Genomic DNA, 19,217 nt, shown 5'->3' on the forward strand with positions numbered 1-19,217 from the left:
TTCAACTTGCACATTAGCATTCTGTGGTCGCTACCTATATTTGCTTTGTTGATTGTTGTGACATCTTGAAAGTTGTTTAATTTGTTTGACAGTATGAAGTCTATTTCATTTTGTTCTCCCATCGGGACTTTTCCAAGTCCACTTCCTTAAATCCCTCTTCTTAAAGAAGGTATTCAAAATCTTCAGTTTGTTGCTTATAGCGAATTCCACAAGTCTATCACCCCTGTCGTTCCTATGGTTTGTGCCAAAGTTTCCAACTGCTTCCTCTTCTCCATCTTTTTTCCCCACCGTAGCGTTGAAGTCTCCCATTAGTATTTTAAACTGTGCATTTCCTTCCTCTGACAGGTTTGCGATGTCTTCATAAAGTTGTTCTACTTCCTCATCCCCATGGGTAGATGTTAGTGATTACACCTGAATAATCTTTACTTTATACCTTTTGTTAATTTTCAGTGAGTTGTGCCAAATGTTCATTTACTCCTTTTATTTCTATTACGTTTCCTGCTAGGTTTCTATGCACAAGGAATCCTACCCCAGCTTGACTTTTGTCTTTATTTTCATTTAATTTCATCTTTATTTATATAGCGCCAAATCACAACATAGGTTATTTCATGGCACTTAACACATTAAAGTCCTTACAGCAAGACGTTACAATATTATACAGAGAAACCCAACAATTCAACAATTCCCACATAAGCTAGGAGGGAAAAAACCTCTTCTTTAAGGGAGAAAAACCTCCAACAGAGTTAAGGAAAAACTCCCTCTTAACAGGAAGAAACCTCCGACAGAACCAGGCTCAGAGGTGGGCGGAGCATCTGTCAACAGAACCAGGATCAGGGGTGGGCGGCCATCTGCCTCGACCGGTTGGGGTGAGAGGAGAGCATAGAGAGAAAAGGACAACATAGAGATAGAAGAGAAGAACTGTTGGTGGAGACGACAAGCGCAGGGCCGAGACATGCAGCTCCATGACGGGACATCTGCAGAAGAAAGAACAGAAACTATGCGAGCGAGGGAACTGAATGGAGACAACAGACAATAAGAAAAAGCTATGGGAGAGAAAAAGATAGTGAGGTATGAGTCAGTTAAAAAGTAGGAGGAAAGAAAAGAAGCTCAGCATGTAACAAGGTCCCCCAGCACCCTCCGCCTATAACAGCATAACTAAGGGTTGGTTCAGGTCTACCTGAGCCACCCTAACTATAGGCTTTATCAAAAAGGAATGTTTTGAGTCTAACCTTAAAGCTAGAGAGGGTTTCTGCCCCTCGAACACAAACTGGGAGCTGGTTCCACAGGAGAGGAGCCTGAAAACTGAAGCTCCGCCTCCCATTCTACTTCTGGAAACTCTAGGAACCACAAGCAGACCAGCGTACTGAGAGCGAAGTGCTCTGCTAGAATTATATGGTTCTATAATCTAGCCTAGAAGTAACAAACGCATGAATGAGTTTTTCTGCGTCACGCTGAGGAAGGATTTTCCTGATTTTATTAATATTACGTAGATGAAAGAAGGCAATTCTGGAGATTTGCTTTATATGGTGGCTAAAGGACAAATCCTCATCAAATATGACTCCAAGGTTCCTCACAGTTTTTCTGGAGGCCAAGACAACATCATCTAGAGTAACTAAGTGATTACAGAAAGAGTTTCTGAGGAGTTTAGGACCAAGTACAATAACTTCTGTTCTGTCTGAATTTAGAAGCAGGAAGTTTCTGGTCATTCAGGCCTTTATGTCTTTTAGACAGGACTCAAGTTTTACTAACTGATTAGTTTCATCTGGTTTTATAGAAAAATATAGCTGAGTGTCATCTGCATAACAATGGAAGTTTATGCAGTGCTTCCTGATGACATCTCCTTATGGAAGCATGTACAAAGTAAAAAGTATTGGGCCCAACACTGAGCCTTGTGGAACTCCATAACTAACTATTGTTTGTCTGGAAGATTCATTGTTGACATGGACAAACTGGAATCTATCTGATAAGTAGGATTTGAAACAGTCTAATGCAGTTCCTTTAATCCTCATAATGTCTTCTAATCTCTGTAATAAGATCGTATGATCAATCGTATCAAAAGCAGCACTGAGGTCCAGAAGAACAAGTCTATTATCTGAGGCTAATAAAAGGTCGTTTGTAACTTTCACCAGAGCTGTTTCTGTGCTATGATGAACTCTAAAGACTGACTGAAAATCTTCAAACAGATCATTCCTTTGTAAATGATCACAAAGTTGATTTGCAACAACTTTTTAAAGGATTTTAGAAATAAACGTCAGGTTGGAAATTGGTCTGTAGTTTCCTAAAACAGCTAGATGAAGAGTGGGCTTTTTAAGTAAAGGTTTAATTACAGCCACTTTAAAAGCCTGCGGTACATAGCCGGTTACAATAGATAGGTTGATCTGATCTAATATGGAAGTATTAATTAAAGGGAAGACTTCTTTAAAAAGTTTAGTTGGGATGGGATCTAACAGACAACTAGAGGATCCAGATGAAAAATAATTCTAGTTAACTCAGAGAGCTCAACAGGAGAGAAATTTTCCAAGTATACATCTGGTCCTACAGTTGCTTCCAGGGCTGCTGTGCTTAACATCACATCAGTGATGGTGTCAGGAAGGGTCTGCCCGATTCTCTCCCGAGTAAGAATTTTATTAGTAAAGAAGTTAATGAAGTCATTACTGCTGAGAGCTGAAGGAATAGAGGGCTCAACAGAACTGGGACTCTTTGTCAGCCTGCTACAGTGATGAAAAGAAACCTGGGGTTGTTCTTGTTGTCCTCTATTAATGATGAATAATATAAAGTCCTGGCCTTACCAAGAGCTTTCTTATATATTATTAGACTATCCTTCCAGGCCGGGTGAAATTCTTCTAAATTAGTGGAACGCTATTTCCTTTCCATCTTTCTAGTCGCCTGCCTAGCAGAGCGTAGTTCTGAGTTGTACCATGGAGACAACTTCCCCTGATTCATTACTCTCTTCTTCAGAGGGGCGACATCATCTAGAGTTGTAGCAGAGATACTGCAGTGTTTTCTACCAGATGATCCACTTGTGTGGGACTAAGATCAACGTAGATGCCTTTCACTGCTTTAACACACAGCATCGAAGAGGATAAGCATGTAACTGCTTCCTTAAACTTGGCCACATCATTATCTGACAGACATCTACTGTAGTGGGACTTATTCCCACATGCTGTGTAATCCATTATTGTAACTTCAAATGTTAAAAAGAAGTGGTCCGACAAAACAGGGTTTTGAGGAAATACAATTACATTTTCAGTTTCCATGCCATACGACAGAACCAGATGGAGGGTGTGGTTACCACGGTGAGTGGGTTTATTTACATTCTGAGAAAAGCCTATAGAATCTAATAATAAGCTAAAAGTAGAACTGAGGCTGTCGTTGTCCATGTCAACATGAATGTTAAAGTCTCCCACTAGCATCACTTTATCTGAACTCAGCACTAAATCTGATAATAAGTCAGAGAATTCAGTTAGAAACTCTGAATAAGGACCAGGTGGGCGATAAACAACAACAAATAGAATCGGTTTCTCTGCTTTCCAGTTTGGGTGAGAGACTAAGAGTCAGACTCTCAAATGAATTATAACTAAGTTTAGGCTTTGGATTAATTGATAAACTTGAGTGGAAGATTGCTGCCACTCCTCCTCCTCGGCCTGAATCTCTAGGAATATGATAATTAATATGACCGGGAGGAGTTGCTTCATTAATACTAACATATTCTTCCTGTTGCAGCCAGGTCTCTGTGAGACAGTAAATCAATCTGATGATCAGTTATCAAGTCATTTACTAACAGCGATTTAGACGAGAGATCTGATATTTAATAGTCCGCTTTTAATTGTCAGATTTTTTCGATCCATTAATTTGGTAGGATCCATTTTTATTACATTTTTATTGATAGATCTTTTCTTGAGTTTTTTAAATATAGGTGGTCTGGGTACAGACACAACCTCTATAGGATGTTGAAGGTTTTGGGTGAGTGACAGCTCTAAAGAAGCTTCAGAGGAGCTGTAAGACTGCAGCTCTGCGTCCTGGCCTCAACCCTGGATGTCAGGTTTTAGGGCTGTTAAGAGACATGACCATGTTTCTAGAAAGAAGAGCTGCACCATCCAAAGTAGGATGGATGCCGTCTCTCCGGATCAGACCAGGTTTTCCCCAGAAAGTATTCCAATTGTCAATGAAGCCCACATTGTTAGTGGGACACCACCTCGACAACCAGCGGTGAAGTGAATACATACGGCTGAACATATCATCACTGGTCCGGTTAGGAAGGGGTCCAGAGAAAACTACGGAAAACTACAGAGTCCGACATTGTTTTTTTTAAAGTTGCACACCGATTCCACATTAACTTTAGTGATCTCCGATTGGTGTAACTGGGTGTCGTTACTGCCGACGTTAATAACAATCTGGCTGTATTTACGATTAGCCTTCGCCAGCAGTTTCAGGTTTGATTCAATGTCACCCGCTCTGGCCCCGGGAAGACATCTGACTCTGTCCCCGGGAAGACATCTGACTCTGGCCCCGGAAGACATCTGACTCTGTCCCCGGGAAGACATCTGACTCTGGCCCCGGGAAGACATCTGACTATGGCCCCGGGAAGACATCTGACTCTGTCCCCGGGAAGACATCTGACTCTGGCCCCGGGAAGACATCTGACTCTGTCCCCGGGAAGACATCTGACTATGGCCCCGGAAAGACATCTGACTCTGGCCCCGGGAAGACATCTGACTCTGGCCCCGGGAAGACACCTGACTCTGGCCCCGGGAAGACATCTGACTCTGGTCCTGGGAAGACATCTGACTCTGGCCCCGGGAAGACATCTGACTATAGCCGCTGGTTTCGCTAACTTCACGTTCCGCAAAATAGAGTCTCCAATAACCAGGGTTGGTTTCTCAGCGGGTGTTTCGCCGAGTGGGGAAATCGGTTGGAGACGTGAAGGGGTCGGTGGTGAACCGTGGGCTTCTGCTTGGGACTATGCCTCCTTCGTACTGTCACCCAGCCGCCCGGCTGTTCGGGTGCTGCGGGGGACCGGCTAACTAAGCCTGTAGCCCTGGACAGCTGTACACCCCCTCCCTGAGAAGCTCCTACGGCTAGCTGGTTATTTAGCATGGTGCACAGCTGCGATTCTAATTCGGTGACCCTGGCCTCCAGAGCCCTAACTACACTACATTTATTACAGGTAGCATTATTATTAAGAGAGGCAGGGTCGTAACTAAACATGTCACACACTGAGCAGGAAAAACAAGAAGAGATGGAGGGAGATAGGGACGCCATTGCTAACTGCTAAGCTAGCAGTACCAAAATGCCAAGTTAAGTGAACGTTGGTCAAAGATTTAACAGTAGAATTGTTCAAGAAGAGCAAGCGAGTTTTAACTTGAGATTAGAAGAAGTGTAGAGAGTTAAGATACGTAGAATTCAGGAAAAGAAGCTGAAATAGCAGAGAGAAGTAACACTAGTCACAATGTTTGTATACAGGAAGTGACGCAATACGCTCACCGTAACGTCAGACGAGATCAATCCAATGAATGCCAAGTGTGTGGCAATCCAATCAATTCAATATGGTAAAAATGGTGTCCACATTTTACTTCAAGCTGCTGATTCCTACGATGTCCCATTTGATCCCCTCTAGTTCCTCCTCCAATTCCAGGAGTCTCTCTTCTTGCATCAGCATCCTGACATTATACGTTCCTACATTCAGATTCCATTTGTGGCCTGTCTTTACCCAGAGATTCTTAGGACCCCCTGCTCCATTTCTGGTCATACTGCCACCTTGGTCTGGTATAATAGAGCTGCTGGGGACTGGGGGCCTTTGGCTTTGTGATTTTTCCATGCTGGTTGTAGGCCTGCCCTTTCCACACTGGCCTGGTGCGGATTGGAAGGGGGATGTTTATATCGGAGGTCCCTCTCCTAGACTAATTGCTTTACAGGGCTAATGAACTTCGTCTATCCAGTGTCAGGAAGCTGAAGAGAGTTGCTGGATGGCTGATGGCTCATATATGAGCTCATACGCCCTTTAGAGATGGATCTTGTTTTTAATTCCACCATGGTGCCTAGCCACCCTCCTCCATAGATGGAGACTGGTGGGGGTACCGGTTTAGTCGCCGATCGCCCGACCCTGAGACATGTAGTACTGGATTACAGGTTATCAGTAGCAAATGACAGGTCTCCTGACATCTGACTACTTACTCAAATGTAACGACTTACTCTACTGTTACTACTTATTCTACTTTTACTGTTTACTCTACTCTGACTACTCACTCTACTGTTACTACTTATTCTACTTTTACTGTTTTCTACTTTTACTGTTACTACTTATTCTACTTTTACTATTTACTCTACTCTGACTACTCACTCTACTGTTACTACTTATTCTACTTTTACTGTTTACTCTACTCTGACTACTCACTCTACTGTTACTACTTATTCTACTTTTACTGTTTACTCTACTCTGACTACTCACTCTACTGTTACTACTTACTAGAGTAAGTAGTGTTACTGTTACTCTGCTGCTCAGTAGAAGACTAAATTTGGATGACATTGCCGCACTACTGCTGTACCTGTTCACTTAAAAAACAGAAATCCTGCTGCAACTATCAGATGTGATTCTTCCCACCTCAACATTAGATTAGTGCCGGGGATGATGTCACCCAATGGCATCTCTACTTTGAACATTATGGCAGATCAGCGGGAGCTCACAGTTTAATAGCAGACCACATGCACAGAAGACAGTGTGGGACAGATGGTGATGAGACAGTCACCAGGGATACCAACAATTGGACCATTTAACCTAGTTTGAAATAAATGCCAACATGAAGCAAAAGAATACTGCTCTCTGTAGATTACATATTATTCTTTTGTTTGTTTGTTTGTTAAAAGTGCGTACCTGCCAAAGCAGAAACCTCTGAAGGAAGAAGTTAAAATGGCAGTTCTTTTAATCCCTCGGCCTGCCTGCTGTGAAACTGTATGTGTCAGACCAGACAGGAACAGCACACAAAAACATCTTTGGAAGTTTAGTGTATCATAACCATCCTAGCTGGCAAAAGGAGCCTCAACAAGTAACATAGACATGTGAAACATTTTCTGCCATATTATTTACCTGTACATGAAACATCATTAAATTATTCTTCAAATAACCTTGATTAATGCTACATAAACAGGGCTATTTGTCTCCAGCTTTCTGTACAGTGTTTGCAGCATGGTATGATAATCATAGACAGGAGCTGCTGAATGGTAACAGAGTGGTGCACCTGTGTCTGTGAACAGGAGTGGCTTTGCTGTGGGCAAATGCACGTTTCATTGAGAATTTACATCGATTATGTCATCTGTATACAGGTATGCTACCATATAGGTGGCAAAACAGACCCGGACCAGAGAGACCTGCAGACAGACCGGTCTGACATTGACATCCTCAAGCGTTTCATCAAGCGCTGTTTGCCTGGCCTGATTCCTGAACCTGCTGTGGTGGAGAGCTGCATGTATACGGTACAATAGGCTACATTACAGAGTTCATTATGTCATCCTCAACTATCAAAGTGTAAAAAAAGCAAAGGAAAACAAAACCATTATTTACCGTCTTAGATACATTTCATCAAGCAAGAAGTTGTTGCTCGTGGCGAAATTCTAAGATCATTCTTAGAATTGTGACGTTTTCCAAGAATTTCCCCTTAAAATTCTGAGTAGATCCAATTGTAAAGATAAAAGTCATTCAGAGAACATCTTAACCCTTAAGAGAGCTCCTCATGAGTTAAACTGTTCGGAACAAGGAGGATGACGAATTTCTGTAGAAGTACAGCGAGGTCAGAGAAATATTCTTTAAACTCTGAATGAGGGCATGTTAATGAAACGCTACAAATGATATGGTGCAGAGATGATGTTTCAGGTCGATCTCATTAGAGACGCTCACTTCCCCCACTCAACACAGTAACACAGAAATAAAAGTGATCGCAGCAAGAAGATATTCGGCGACTGGAAAACTTAATCAGGTCTGTCGCAAACATCATTATCAGTGATCACACAAACAGAAACACTTTCGCAGCCTCGTATTGGCACGCAGTTCATTTTATTTCCACTGGATGTCACTGTCCATTCTGTGCCGTTTCTCGTCAAGAGTGCATTTTTACGTTACGTTACGTTTATTTCATAAAATATTAAAACCAGAATAACGACTCCCCCTCCCCCCCCACACACACATTATTTTTGTGCATTATTTCTATTAAATTGTTTTATGTGACTAGCCTGACATTTTTTCTCACTATAGATGAACAATAATAATAACTATAGCAACTTTAAAAAAAAAAAAAAACCTAGTTCTGTTAATAGTTCTCTTACTCTTGTGATCACAAACATTTCTCAGAAGCTCAACTCTGGGGCTGTCCTGTAAATGCTTTTCTCATAAATAATAAATTTAGCAATCTCTGATCAACCCATATTAAATGAACAACTTCAGATTAGTCCCCGCCCACTTCCGGTCTCAGCACCGATCACGTCCAGATTAATTTTCTCTATCGGGACAGTGTGTCTTGCTCTGGAGTCTGCCAGTAAACACGATTTTTCATCAACATCAACAGAATCCAAAATGTTTATTTTACGATATGTTTATTATCAAGTGCATAAACTGTTATATGAAGTGTGTAAGTGTCTGTCTGCCTGTTCTCTAATGCCATTCTGAGGTGACAAATTCTGCGGATGTTACTGCGCTGCTGCTCTGCAACATAGCAAACTGCTTTCAGCATGATCACACTGAACCTGGAGGAAAACATCATTTCTGTGACCTTGTCCAATGCCCCTGAAATCCTGACAGTCACACTTATTTTATCTCTTAACAGCAAGTGTTTTGTTACATGTCAAGTGATTCTTAAAAGAGAATAGGGTGAAACAACATGTCTCTGCAATTGTGGTCAAATTTTGTCTTCAGTCAGGGGTCCATATGAATTCTAAGATGGGGTCTTTCATTCAGCAAAATACATTTTTACAAATATTTTGAAAGGAACAACTCCAGAGGCCGCGGGGCTCTATGCACAGGGAGCATGTTTGTTCTTGACAAATAGCTTCAAGGAAAATCTGCAATTGTGCAATTCACGATTCATGTCTCTGGAATCAAGATACAGAAGAAAGAGTGCTGCAGCACTCTTGAGGAAATGTGAGTGGCTTTGACCCTAAAATCAGGATCTGCTAGATAGTCGCAGACCATTTGAAACCAGCATGTTTTCAGTTTGGGTTTTAAGTTGACAGCTTGGTCAAAGTAAATCACTTTCTGAAGGAAGATTTCTAAAGAAACTAAAATGACAATATCAATACCTACACTTTGATTTTAATGACTTTGCTGTCTCTTCATGCTGTTTTTGCAGATGACACCTGACAGTGATTTTGTGCTGGACCACCACCCTTCCTACAGCAACATTGTGATTGGAGCAGGATTCTCAGGTACAATACAATACAAACTAAATGACAGTAAAGACGATGCCGTGCGTGTTCGTACAAAAGATCCCAAAACTGTGACAGCTGTGAAAACATAATTACTATTTATACATATTTTAAGGAAAGTAGCCATATTAAAATGATCTTTTGAGGTGTCTTTGCTTCTTTAATTATTAGCAGATGCTGTGGCCCAGCAGCAGGTAGAGAGACTGAATCTGGCAAGTCTCCAGGCTGGGAATCCATGTAGAATTATGATGACACTGCATTAGAGCTGGAAAGTTATTTAAACCAGACTCAGAGCTGTCGTAGGCATAGTTGTGCTCTCAACTTATGTTCTAAATTGCTCTCGACACTAACATTAACCCCCTTACGTACACTTTTCTTTTAAGTAGTTTAAAAGTAATAATATAAGAATTAACTAAAATTATCCACAGAATGTGTAGAAATAGCAGTTTTGATGTTTTGTCAAAGACATCTGTATATTGTGTTGCACTTTTTTTCTTTCTTTTCCAGGTTGTTTGTCTCAGCAGTCTGTGTGCGTCAGTGATTCAGGATTAGAGTGTGCTGTAGCCAGTCTGGTCCCATCTTATCATTCCAGGGCTGAATTTATTTACACACTTCAACTCTTTATAAAACTGCTGACAGTTAATGTGTTTTATTTGCTGTTTGTTGGTACGTGGTTCAGAGCCTGTACGAGTCTTCCAAACTGAGGCCACTTTATATATGCATGTTGTCTACCAAACAATGTAATCAGTATAATCAGTTTTGCTTTGTGATCTTGCTATAATGGAGCCAAGCGAGCTATAACGTAAACTACAGGGTCAAAAGATTGATGTTTTTTTTAATCTATGCACTGAAGGGTTCATACAGTTTAGCATTACAATCATTAGTTATCAATTAAAATCACCTTATAACGAATGACCGGGAAAGAATATGTAAATTTGGTCAAACTGCCAAAACTCTGGGAGAGAGATGAAAATGTGCCGCACATCAGATTGTGTGAGCCACTCAATAGTCGTCCATCACCCTTCATACCGAGACCTAACCAATCTAACCACTCTGTCAGTCACACAATCTCAAAAGTCACAGAGTTCAGTTCAACACTGGCAACAGTCTCCTGGATGCTCTAGTGATTCACTACTGCCTCCTAATGTACAGACTGGTATTAAAAGATGGGATTTAAAGTGTAAAATCATCCTATTCCTCACTTTCACAATCACCATCAACAGTTCATTAAATTCATATGATTCTTACACTATCTCTATGATTGACAGATTCTCAAAACACGCCTTTTTTTCAAGCACAACCTTTTTCTCCTTTCATAACTTTATATTTTTTGCAAAACCCAAGACAATGTGTTTTATGAATATGTAATGAGATATAAACATTTGAGATATCATCCGCATCATTTTAAGAGAATGTAAAAAACCTTGAGTTTCAGCACTTCTAGTATCTCTGGACACTTTGGGATTTTGCAATTTAAAACTTTGTCATTTTCCTTTTCCATTTTTGGGGGTGGTTTGTAATAGAGCCCAAACAAAATATATAGGCCGATATTAAGAAATTATCTGATATGAAAAGACTTTCATTACAGAACATAATGCAAAAAAAGATGATTGGGTTAAATTAGAAATGATTTGCATATAGACACACATACACGCAGAAATGTGTGTGTGTATGTATGTATGTATGTGTGTATGTATGTATGTATATATATATATATATGTATATATATATATATATATACACACACAGTGGGTACGGAAAGTATTCAGACCCCTTTACATTTTTCACTCTTTGTTTCATTGCAGCCATTTGCTAAAATCAAAAAAGTTCATTTTATTTCTCATTAATGTACACTCAGCACCCCATCTTGACAGAAAAAAACAGAAATGTAGAAATTTGTGCAAATTTATTAAAAAAGAAAAACTGAAATATCACATGGTCATAAGTATTCAGACCCTTTGCTCAGTATTGAGTAGAAGCACCCTTTTGAGCTCGTACAGCCATGAGTCTTCTTGGGAATGATGCAACAAGCTTTTCACACCTGGATTTGGGGATCCTCTGCCATTCTTCCTTGCAGATCCTCTCCAGTTCCGTCAGGTTGGATGGTGAACGTTGGTGGACAGCCATTTTCAGGTCTCTCCAGAGATGCTCCATTGGGTTTAGGTCAGGGCTCTGGCTGGGCCAGTCAAGAATGGTCACAGAGTTGTTCCGAAGCCACTCCTTTGTTATTTTAGCTGTGTGCTTAGGGTCATTGTCTTGTTGGAAGGTGAACCTTCGGCCCAGTCTGAGGTCCAGAGCACTCTGGAAGAGGTTTTCTTCCAGGATATCTCTGTACTTGGCCGCATTCATCTTTCCTTCAATTGCAACCAGTCGTCCTGTCCCTGCAGCTGAAAAACACCCCCATAGCATGATGCTGCCACCACCATGTTTCACTGTTGGGATTGTATTGGGCAGGTGATGAGCAGTGCCTGGTTTTCTCCACACATACCGCTTAGAATTAACGCCAAAAAGTTCAATCTTGGTCTCATCAGACCAGAGAATCTTATTTCTCATAGTCTGGGAGTCCTTCATGTGTTTTTTGGCAAACTCTATGCGGGCTTTCATATGTCTTGCACTGAGGAGAGGCTTCCGTCGGGCCACTCTGCCATAAAGCCCCGACTGGTGGAGGGCTGCAGTGATAGTTGACTTTGTGGAGCTTTCTCCCATCTCCCTACTGCATCTCTGGAGCTCAGCCACAGTGATCTTTGGGTTCTTCTTTACCTCTCTCACCAAGGCTCTTCTCCCACGATTGCTCAGTTTGGCTGGACGGCCAGGTCTGGGAAGAGTTCTGGTCGTCCCAAACTTCTTCCATTTAAGGATTATGGAGGCCACTGTGCTCTTAGGAACCTTGAGTGCTGCAGAAATTATTTTGTAACCTTGGCCAGATCTGTGCCTTGCCACAACTCTGTCTCTGAGCTCCTTGGACAGTTCCTTCGACCTCATGATTCTCATTTGCTCTGACATGCACTGTGAGCTGTAAGGTCTTATATAGACAGGTGTGTGCCTTTCCTAATCAAGTCCAATCAGTTTAATTAAACACAGCTGGACTCCAATGAAGGAGTAGAACCATCTCAAGGAGGATCAGAAGAAATGGACAGCATGTGAGTTAAATATGAGTGTCACAGCAAAGGGTCTGAATACTTATGACCATGTGATATTTCAGTTTTTATTTTTTAATAAATTTGCACAAATTTCTGCATTTCTGTTTTTTTCTGTCAAGATGGGGTGCTGAGTGTACATTAATGAGAAATAAAATGAACTTTTTTGATTTTAGCAAATGGCTGCAATGAAACAAAGAGTGAAAAATGTAAAGGGGTCTGAATACTTTCCGTACCCACTGTATATGTGTGTGTAACATCATCATCACCAATCCACAGTTACCCTCCTCAGGAGTGGTTGACCAACGGAGGTAACTCCAAGAGCAATGCATGGAATAGTCTGTATGGTTTGTCATGGAAATTACAAACCATACGGATGTCCAAAATGAAAATGTCAACAAGACAAAGAGCTGTTCACACCAGATGTTTACTAATGAGTAGGAGCAGCAGCCAAATAAACCCGTCTCAGTTGGTTCTTTGTGTCACTACAGAGGACAATCTTTCCCTCGACATTCAGCGACATATGGGCCTGAACTATCTTAATTCTACCGACTCTTTTTCTTTGGGAATAAGTTTGCTCCATGTCATGCCTTTTTCTCAGTTTCCTGTGAGCTGGATTGAGCTACAGAGATGAAACTTTGGAAAATAACTAGACATGATGTGTAATGCAAATGAGCCAAATGGGCTGCTTCCTTCTGTTGAGCATAAAAGGGCTTGAACCCGCAAATTGCCACATGTGGCTATAATTCTACTTTGATGTTATTGCAAACTCAAAACTTCCCTCGTGTTTATATTTTATATTGATGAATTGAGGAAAGTTCTAATTCTACAATACAGTAGAAGTGCAGTTGTGAAGTGCACATTCAGGCATCCAAACGGCTCCACGTTGTCTCGATTCTTAATTTGACCTATAATTATTTCTTCAAGGGACCTGACATTTTGCGTAGACCTTTTATCCTGTAGAGCAGCCCGTTGATAAAATCCTGTGGGGGAAAAAGGACATATTCTTTTCTGTAACTTTTATAAACTAGACAACAATGAAGTCATGTTATTGTTTCTTAGTTGATTCATCTATCTTTTTTTGTTACATGCTCCCTGTGGTTCTACTTGCAAGTAGTTGCAAATACCTGTTCAGAACTCTTTTTTAGCGCTGAATTTCACATCTTGTTTGTGTTGAAGCCTGCTTGGGTGTGTTTTCTGCAAGACAAGGAGTCTCAATGAGAGGATAGGAACTGTCTTTTATATTATGCCATCTAGTCAGTTGGTCTGGAGCTCTCTGTATAGCACACTTTCTCTCAGGATATGTGCATCATGGACAGACCAAGGCCACTTCACCTCGCAGTTTGTGATGATGAGGTCAACATCAACCACAAGTTAGATGTTGATACTGGGCCTCCCTGTCGGCCGACATACCCCCACTGTCTTTTTACTCTAGTGCAGCTACTAATACTAATAGTATTTGGTATGTTCCCCAGGAGAAAGAAATCTGTGCTTGGTTCGGTCATCCTTTGCGAATATAACAAATTGATTCTCCAGGCTTGCCAATGTCACTGACACACCTTTCAGTAATGAATCACAGTTTAATTGTTCTTCTGTACTGATATATAGAAGCCTCATTGCTCTTTGCAGCCGTGGTCCTTCACAGACAGCGCTAGACTCTTTCGGGTTCTTTGTTGAAGATTTAGCCTATCAAGGTCTGTAATGTACTTAATATTAGAATTCCCAAAGCAAAACTGAGCAAACAGTTTCTCAGTGATGTATTGTTTCAGTCGTTTTGTATGCTCATGGTACACACTCTGATGGTATCTCACTGCCATGTCACTGCCCCTCTGTAAATCCTCGAAAAAAAGGCTGAATGAGATGATCATGTCATTTTGTTTTTTTAATCACACATCCAGTAGACATCAATCAGCTGGTGTATTTTGGCTTGTGTTTGTTTGTAGTAATTACATCAGTCATGTCCAACGCCCATACGCTCTATGTTCAGTACACAAAAGAGGTTGAACTGGATCAAGGACTTGTTGCAGAAACCCACACACTGCCTGAGGGTGGTAGGTACCATTTTGCCATAATAGTTGAAAGTTTAAATTCTAGAAAGAATTGACTAACAAAAAGATAAAGGACACATGGGATGAAATCACCCAAAATGCGGATGCCATGGTGTGTGGCCAGATGAGGACCATGGAACAAGCAAAATTTAGATGGAAGAATTTTAAGGCCAAGGAAAACAAAGAACCATGCCGAAGCAAAAAACACCCAAACCGTCAACTAGAAGTCATTTAGAAGAGGTGACTCAGTCTTACCCAGCTACAGCAAACCAAAGCCAGACTTGACAGCCCCCTCCTAATGCATGTTTACCACTGTTTTCATCACCTCTTCTTTTACAACACTCTGTAAACCTTTGTGAACTGAGGAGACCAGTTTCTGGAGTTTTGGAAGTGAAATGTCCTATTATTGCCTTAGATACAATTTTACCTGCTCAACAGTTCAGGATCTCCTTTGTAGTTTTTTTCATTTTAATAATGCGCCAAATTATTTAAATTGGTGACAGGTCTGGACTGCAGGAGGTCAGTTTAGCACCCAGACTCTTCTACTAGAATGTGATTGGACATTGTTCTGCTGAAATAAACAAGACCTTCCCTGAAAGAGATGTTCTCAGGTCCAGAGAAGGCGGCGGTGTTTCTGGATCATGTTTCTATCTGGTTTCTTCTTTGGAGAGTTTTAACCTGCATTTGTGGATGCAACGATGAACCGTGTTCACAGACGATGGTTTTCACAAGTGTTGGTTAGCCCAAACAATGTTTTCCACTCCAGAATAGTGTGTTTTTAATGCAGTGCTGCCTGAGGGCACGAAGATCACCACCATCCAATATTGGTTTTCAGCCTTGTTCCTTGAGATGTCTCCAGATTCTCTGACTCTTTTAATGATATTATAAACCGTAGCTGATGAAATCCACAAATTCATTGTAATTTTACGTAATTGTGCTGTTTTCTGTCTCTCAAATTAAAAACACTTGACGGCTTTTCAACCAGATGTTCTTTAATAGCTAGTAGCCTACGTTCAGATTTGTAGTTCCATTCAGAGCACCAGTTTGTCCAGATGTGATCATCTTGTAGAGTTTGTATCCAAACTGCCTAAAAACAACCAGTTTTGCCAAGACTCCAGTTTTGCAGTCATAATCGTGACTTGGATGATGAATGTTTATTTTCAGTGTTAATAATTTTGTGTATGCATGTGCTCATTGTACAGCTCTTTGCAGGAACAGCACAAAAGCTCAAACTACTGGAAAAGTTCACAGGGTTTATCCATAATACAGAATAAAAAAAATGTGTTGACTTCCTCCGCTTCCACTACGTGCATTTGTCATCAAAGCCAGAGACAAGTGCTTTAAAGCAAGTACTGGAGGGGGCTGGGGGGCTGGGGGTGTTGCCATGGCTACAAAGTCACCCTGTGGGCGTTGCCATCTATTGAGGTTTTCGATTCTCCTTCTCTGGTGAGATGAAAATTCACATGGCCAAACTGTCAGGGCCAGGCTTTTATGACTTCAAAGCCAGACAGAATCCACGGGAGCTCCAAGACCTTTGTCAGATGGCAGCGTGCTGCATTTCTCAAGCCCTGTTGACATTCTCAATTTGCCTCTCAGACCTCAGCAACAAAGGAATCAGGCTGTTGCATTTTGAAAATAGATTCCCCAGTCTCTCCTGTGCTGGAGCACATGAAGCCATTACGGGAGAAAGAACAAATCTCCCTTTATTTAGCATTTGGTCCCAGTTCTCTAAAGTGAATAAATGCTAAGTGACAGGCATCGCAACAGCTTTGCTTCTCTTTTATGTATTCGCTCATGTGGGGCTTGAATTTATTGCAGGCAGAGATGCAGGCTATTTATAGGCAAACAACAAGGTGCAGGGCATTTGCTCATGTGAAGACAGAGATTTGTCTAACATAGTTTGATAACCTACGAACATAATTTTGCACACTGTAATTACTTTTTTTCTTTTTTTAGGTCATGGCTTCAAGTTTGGACCAATCGTGGGCAAACTTCTGAGTGAACTCAGTATGGGAGAAGTACCCTCCTATGATCTTTCACCTTTCCGAATCAGGCGTTTCCCGTCAAAGACTAAATCAGCTTTATAGAGCTGAGACTGGATACACGAGGAGTCTTACCTAATTGTAACTGGTGCTTATTTTAAACTATCAACGTTATGTAGCTATAAACACAATCACACATTGACTGTCTGTCTTTCTGCTGCTTTATAGCCAGTTTGTGTTGCTCATGCCGCATGATCATTTAGTGTATTCATAGCCAGGTAGGTTACAGCCAGCTTCCTGAAATAGGCTCATCTGATTTCTGACAGTGACATTACGCCCTTCGGAAACGCGAATGCCAATCAAAACATCTTTACAGGCTCATTGCTTCAATGCCATAGGCTTCCTGTTGTTCCTGATGTTTCCACAGAAGAACGTTATCGATGCAATTAAGTTCATAAAGTCATTACCACTGAGAGCTAAAGTAAGACAAGTGTCAACAGAGCTGTGACTCTTTGTCATCTGGTGGGATAAAAAAAAAAAAAAAAAGGATAGTAGCCTACTTTACAGTGTGCCAGACCTGACCTATAAGGCCCTCTTTTCACATCCGGCGCAGCACAGGTGTAGTGCAGATCCAGGTACATTGACTTTTTTTCCGAGCTTGCACTGAATTGCATTTTCCGTGGATCAATGTAAACCCATCTGCGCCAAAATGGACAGGAGGATTTGTCAGTACAGATGTGCCGCTGCAGTACAATTTTGATGTCAATTTTGAGGCGAAGGGTTCTTTTCGTTTCTTCAGTGGGCAAGAATGAACCACATGAACAGACCCATCCAAAATCCCCATTTCATCTATTCATCTAGTTTAGTAATCTAGCCAGCCATGCAAGACCAAGAAGTGTGACACTGCGTCATTTATGCAAAGAAGGTTGGGCAATTTACACACAGCAGCTTAAGGCATTTACTTCATAATTGGAAATTAAATTCGGCACCCTTAATGTTCCTGATGCAATTCATTTATTAACACCATAACTTCAGTGACGTTTGGACCACATTGCTTTGATCAGTGATGTTCATACATGGATTTGCATTGGTAGCTTTTAGTGTGCATAATTAATGTTCACTCATCATTGTCCCAGCACCTGATTTAACTCTATTGTATGAGCAACCCGTGTTCACTTTGACATTTAATGAATGCCAGGGTTTTGTGTCTGTAAGATGCAGGTCTTTGTTACCTCTTCCAAAACAATTTAACATCATTAGCCTGTGAGGGCTGACTCGTAGTAACAGAAATGTGATGATTACGAGCCTGAACCTCCAGACAAGTATGTCAGTTTCCTCCTGCATAACGTTTGGCTGGTGGTGTCGGTCTGCTCCTTCTTCAGTCATTAGAAACTGACAATACGCTGAACCACAGCAGCATAAAGGGAATGAGGGGAGCTGATTTGATTGGCCATGATTGAAGTCAGCTGTGACACATTTTCTAATTATCTATTTTTCCTTTTTCACCAAAGGAAACGCTGAGCCAGAGTTGTGCTTATGTGCTTATGTTCACCAAAATACAAAACAATTGTGCCTCAATTTCGCGCTTCTGGCGCACCTGCACCTCGGCAGACAGAAACAGGGTCCTTAGTGTTTAAGTGCTTGTTAAACAGAGTGAATGCCTCTCGATCGAGCCCCTTCAGGTTAGCTGAGGTATGTTTATCCAGTCTCAGGCTGTCAGTGTCCCCCAGCAGATAAAGTGATGGATGGAGTTCTCAGCATTACACTGGTCTCCCATGAAATGAGAGCATTAAAAAATGCAGCGCATCCATGTCGCAAGCCAAAAACTTCACAGAACAACAATTGCTCTTTGACCATGTAAACTTTGTCTGTGCATCATCCTCCCTCATCCCAGGTTTATTGGTCTTCTGTGCCAAAACTCCACAATTCTATCTCACTAGACAAGCTCTGATCTAAACTCTGATCTCATCTGCTTGAACATTGGAATATGGCACCAGTAGCCAATTCTTGTTTCCTTCTGTGAGCTGTGTGCTTGTGTACATATTTAGAATCAGCATGATTAAGGGTTGAGCAATTTCCACTCTTAAATCTGAATCAATTTGCACTTTGCAGTGTAATGTGTCTGTTTATATGCCACTTTAACTTGTTTTGATAATTGACAGTTTGTGTTTGTATGGATGTTCAGTATATAAATCCGTCCTGATATCAGTGCCGATCTCACAAATCAAAGATCACTGAAGCCTGATTTCCTGGTAAATCATGATTATAACTGGTGCTGGTTCTAATTGCTATTGTGTCATACAGTGCCTTGCAAAAGTATTGACCCCCCCCTTGGCGTTTTTCCTATTTTGTTGCCTTACAACTTGGAATTAAAATTGATCTTTATTTGGATTTCATGTAATGGACATACACAAAATAGTCCAAATTGGTGAAGTGAAATGAAAAAAATAACTTGTTTCAAAAAAATTCTAAAAAATAAATAACGGAAAAGTGGTGCGTGCATATGTATTCACCCCCTTTGCTATTAAGCCTCTAAATAAGATCTGGTGCAACCAATTACCTTCAGAAGTCACGTAATTAGTTAAATAAAGTCCACCTGTGTGCAATGTACTTTGAACATCCCACAGAGCACCATTAAA

The 19,217-nt window shown here is 41.1% G+C and overlaps 1 long non-coding RNA gene and 1 pseudogene across 1 annotated transcript; one reads left to right on the forward strand and one right to left on the reverse strand.

Moving 5' to 3' along the window:
- Positions 1 to 3,975: 3,975 nt before the first annotated feature.
- Positions 3,976 to 5,223, reverse strand: LOC138632477 (uncharacterized; annotated as a pseudogene).
- A 2,101-nt stretch (positions 5,224 to 7,324) lies between these two features.
- LOC138632470 (uncharacterized) lies at positions 7,325 to 17,909 on the forward strand. Its single transcript, XR_011311817.1, has 3 exons — positions 7,325 to 7,470; positions 9,336 to 9,411; positions 16,553 to 17,909. It is a non-coding gene; the product is annotated as an uncharacterized lncRNA (long non-coding RNA).
- Positions 17,910 to 19,217: the final 1,308 nt, after the last annotated feature.

The sequence above is a fragment of the Brachyistius frenatus genome, unplaced genomic scaffold (assembly GCF_029030835.1).
Source record: "Brachyistius frenatus isolate BFR_SWC_R1_liver_20210118 unplaced genomic scaffold, ASM2903083v1 Contig_185, whole genome shotgun sequence".
NCBI classification, from domain to species: Eukaryota; Metazoa; Chordata; class Actinopteri; family Embiotocidae; genus Brachyistius; species Brachyistius frenatus.